The 4,487-nt window shown below is 41.7% G+C and overlaps 1 protein-coding gene across 1 annotated transcript in view; it reads right to left on the bottom strand.

Moving 5' to 3' along the window:
* NUDT3 (nudix hydrolase 3) overlaps positions 1–4,487 on the bottom strand; it is a 127,893-nt gene that overhangs the window by 7,673 nt on the left and 115,733 nt on the right. The gene's annotated exons all lie outside the window — the stretch shown is intronic.

Below are 4,487 nucleotides of genomic sequence, written 5' to 3'. Positions count from 1 at the left end.
GGATGGTCTCGATCTCTTGACCTCGTGATCCACCCGCCTCGGCCTCCCAAAGTGCTGGGATTACAGGCTTGAGCCACCGCGCCCGGCCCTAAATAGCAACTTTTAGTCTCAGCTTGTTTCGTTTTGATGCCAATAAATAGTAACAGAAAAAACAACAACAACAAAAAAAAACCTAAGAACCAGAAGGGCCATCTGCATTATTTAATCACCATTAAATAATACCTTCCCTCCCCATACCTGCTTAACCTTCCCATAAGTCTCCTGTGTTTTATAAAGATGTGGGGTATTTTCTGAAATGCAGATGGGACTAGGATGAAGCTGTGTTATCAATCACAGCCAACTCTTATTTCTCTTAAAGCAAAAATTCATCCCACTGTGATTTTTCCAGGTATTTCCTGCAAATCTAAATCCACGCTCGATAACAAAGAATATTAAAATCACACAGTTGTGGCAAAAATCACATTGTGGCTATTAAATCCTTTTTGTGAACTAAAAAAAAGTAAATGTGGCTTAGGCTAAGCTGTTGTTTTTTAAGATGAGGATGGGGACTTCAACAAAGGCAATAATATGTACTAGATGAAAATGTGAAATATGTGAAGGATAATGCGAAACATACACCCAGGTCTAACAAATACCTATTACTTCTCTGGTTAAGAAATTTTGGCAGGAGCCTCCAATGAGCACTGTATGTGAAGAAAAGGGAAGGGGAAGGAGGATGATGAACAAATCGGCACAGAATTTTCTTCTTCTTTTAAAAAACCACAAAGGATGACTTTTTTCTTCTAAGCAACAAAGCCTAAGAGGCATTACATGGGCTGACTCCTAAGAACAAAACAAAATATTTCTTTGCCACAAAGGAACTTGACTATGTAGCAACACATTTACAAAACTACTGCAAAATACCCCCAGAGGGCAGTGACCTACTCTGCTCCCCAGAGGCTACAAGAAACAAGGCCTCAAGGGCCTCACTGTTCCATGGGGCTGTGCAGCGCAATGCGGAAGGCAGAAATCCTGCTGTGCTGCCACCCTCCAGACCTTCTGCAGACTGAGAGGGGGTGAGACTCCCACACCCTTTGATCCTTCCAGATGGCTCAGCCTAGACCTAGCAGTGAGAGCCCTCTCCATGCAGGGCAGATGGAGTGGTGGACACTTGTGAAAACAAAACACAGTCAATTCACTAACTGTTCCATCCTGTTATGTTTGTTATGAGCAAAATCAAGATTCCTGTTTCATGGGCTGCACTGTTTCTGGAAGGCTACAGAAAATCTAACATGGTTGATACCTCCTGGCAGCCCTTGTCTCACACACACGCACCCACACACACCCAAGGGGAGAGACAGAGAAAATCCTGGTCCATAAGATCACATGACCTTATTATTATTAGTGTTTCCCCAGTGGCTGTAATTTATAAACTAGAAAATTTTTTAAGTCCACTGCTATCTTTCTCTGTCCTGAGTTTGGTAGACTTTAATGGATGCTCTAGTAATAACCAGAATCTGGGACATGCAAATTCCCTGTGAGCGAGAGGCTAGGGATCTGCCCGAAACACAGGAACCTGTTTCTACCAAGCCTGAATGAGATCAGCACTGGCAGAATTAATGACAAATCAATGTCAATGAAATATTCTGCAAATAGGGTAGTTTTTGTGCTTTCTTTTGCTTCTGTTCTTTGGGGAGATAAAGGTATTGCAACCATGGGTCTAACTAATCTATCATTAAAGGACTATGATGACATTGGTAAAGACAGCCACGCTGTTCACGGTGCCAGGGAGCAAAAACACCAATCCCAGATCACCAGAATCCCAGTGCAACAGAAAATAGCACCAGTTTCAACAATTCTGATGTTGGACAAAGCCTCCTTTTGTCAGTTAAGAAAGCATCAGCACAATCTCTCCAGTTAATTGCATTAATAGGAATCCATTCATGTCACTAAACAATACTTGTTGGCACAGTTCAATTTCCTGACCTAAAGACACCAACAATAATCAAAACTGCACTTTTGGGGTAGTATATTGTTACACTAGCCCAGTTAAAACACACTCAGGTCATTAAAAAAATGTAAAAATTACTGTTAGTACTGCAGTTCTGTTTTATTTTCTTATTTTTCTATTGAGATAGAGTCTCGCTCTGTTGCCCAGGCTGGAGTGCAGTGGCATGATCTTGGCTCACTGCAACCTTCACCTCCCAGGTTCAAACGATTCCCATGGCTCAGCCTCCCAAGTAGCTGGGATTACAGGTGTACACCATCACATCTGGCTAATTTTTGTATTTCTACGAGAGACGGGGTTTCACCATGTTGGCCAGGCTGGTCTCCAACTCCTGGCCTCAAGTGATTCACCTGCCTTGGCCTCTCAAAGTACTAGGGTTACAGGCTTGAGCCACTGCACCTGGCCCTGTAGTTCCTTTTTAAAGAGTACTGACTATTTTCCTGCAAAGTACTTTCAAATCCATACCATAAAGGTAGAATTTATCTGGAAGAATGTGTTTCTTGAATTTCACTTAGCATGTGGTTAAATCTACTTTATTTTCCCCTTTATTTATTTGAACAGAACTTCAGAATGCTTTAAGTGAGGATAAGAAACAGTGTGTTCACTTTTAAGAAGAATGTGTGAATAGCAAGTTGGCATTCAAACTCAAGCCCCACGGTGCTGTTCTTATCCAATGGGACCTTTCCCTGGGGATGTAATTCCTTTCCTAGAGGTATCATGGTATCCCAAGATTACAACTGCTCTTTGGCCCTGTGTTTCAAGACTGGGAGAGAGGATATAAGCTAAGAGTAGAGAGCAAAATTTAAAGTTCACCAAATGATGTTCCCAAAAGTGCTGAACACAGTGACACAGGGCTACAAGATACATTTCTTTTAGTGGGATGGAAAAGTTAAAGCTTTTCTAAGTTTGAGTGCTTTATTGGAATTTTTAAATAAGGAGAACTACGATTTTAATTTCACATCTTGGCTAAGGAGATGCCACTGGAGTACGGAGACAATCTCGTGTCCTAAGCCAGGGATCAATGAGTGTACCCCTTTCTATGCCTCAATCTCAAGACCCTCTTACTTTCCAACCAAACAACACAACTGGAAAATGAAGCCAGCATGAAGCCTGAATAAAAAACCAAGAGTCTGCAGTGAGCCAGTGTATTATGTAGCCACTCTAATAAATGATTACGTGGCTTCCCATGTGGACCTTTCACATCCTGGTGGGAGATGGGAGACCAATTTAATAGCTCTGAGCATGCTCCATGATGCAATCATAAGTGCCGCACCATTACAAAGACACGCAAGCACCTGAATTTCTCCCACATACTTTTCAGGAACACGGTTACCCAGTGTGGGGACAGGACTGCATCGATGCACCTGCAAAGTATAGTTGGATGCTTCAGAGCACAAGGATGATATCCAGGTCAGCACAGTATAAGGCATATATGGACAGGAAGAGAGGCCATTGTGGGCAATAAGTAGCATTACAGGAAAGATTCCAAACCAGCAGGACAGAAACAGTGCCTATGCTCCAGTTTTTTAGATAAGTAATCCCAAGAATCCAGTTCACCCTACTGTCAACATGTGGGGCAGAATTCAATTTCTATCATTGTTTTTCCAGATCTGGGCTGAGGCCATTTGCTCATAGCTTGGTTTAAAAAAAACACACACACAAAAACCGGTTTCTTCTGGTTTCCTTCTTGGCATGGAAATACAGCGTAAAGAAGGAAATGCCATGAATCCCGGGAGCACTATGAAGGTAGCTAAACTCTTCCCATACCTATGTAACTACAGTCAATGGCTAGGAAACAGAAAGAGGACAGGGAAACCTCCCCAGCTACTAGCCTCAAAAACAAAAAGCTGTATTAACTGTAAGGCTCTCAATTCCAGAAATGTCCAAATTAAAAGAGAAAAAAACCTTAAAAAATTAAACAATTAAATTTCTCTTTCTAGAAGTCATTTATTTACATATTATATGTCCAATATATAATGTGTAGATAAATGTATCCTGCAATGAAAGTGACCGCCCTACTAAACTGTATAGCACATTATAGGAAAAATTCTTGAAAGGTTATCATCTCATACTGGTATCTTTTAATAAAAAAAAAATTAAAAATCAAAGAAAAATGTCTGGCCAGGGCTAGGATAAGACAAACAGGAACACTTCAGAATCCAAGGCAGGGGAAGGCTGTTGGCCTCTCTTCAGAGGACTGCAGGGATGGGAGGAGGGAGGGACAGATCATGCACAAAAGTACTTACAAATTACACACCCAACCCCCACCCCTCAATAAAAAGAGAAGAAAAAGCCCCATCACTTAACACCAAACAGCAACATTATCAATATACCCTTTCTCTGCTGCCCATCATGCCTATTTGAAAGAAGAGGCCTGTGAGGAGAAGTGGAAAGAGCCAGGGTGAGAGGGAAGATCTGCACTTCAGTCTAGTTTCCAATTTCCATTTCTCTTACAGGAAGTCTTCAGTCATCTGATGCCTGACATCGAGCTCTGAGCAGA

Source organism: Cebus imitator, unplaced genomic scaffold, assembly GCF_001604975.1.
Source record: "Cebus imitator isolate Cc_AM_T3 unplaced genomic scaffold, Cebus_imitator-1.0 Scaffold24, whole genome shotgun sequence".
Taxonomy (NCBI): Eukaryota; Metazoa; Chordata; class Mammalia; order Primates; family Cebidae; genus Cebus; species Cebus imitator.
Note: the sequence above shows the minus strand (reverse complement) of the source record. Positions and strands in the feature narration are given on the sequence as shown.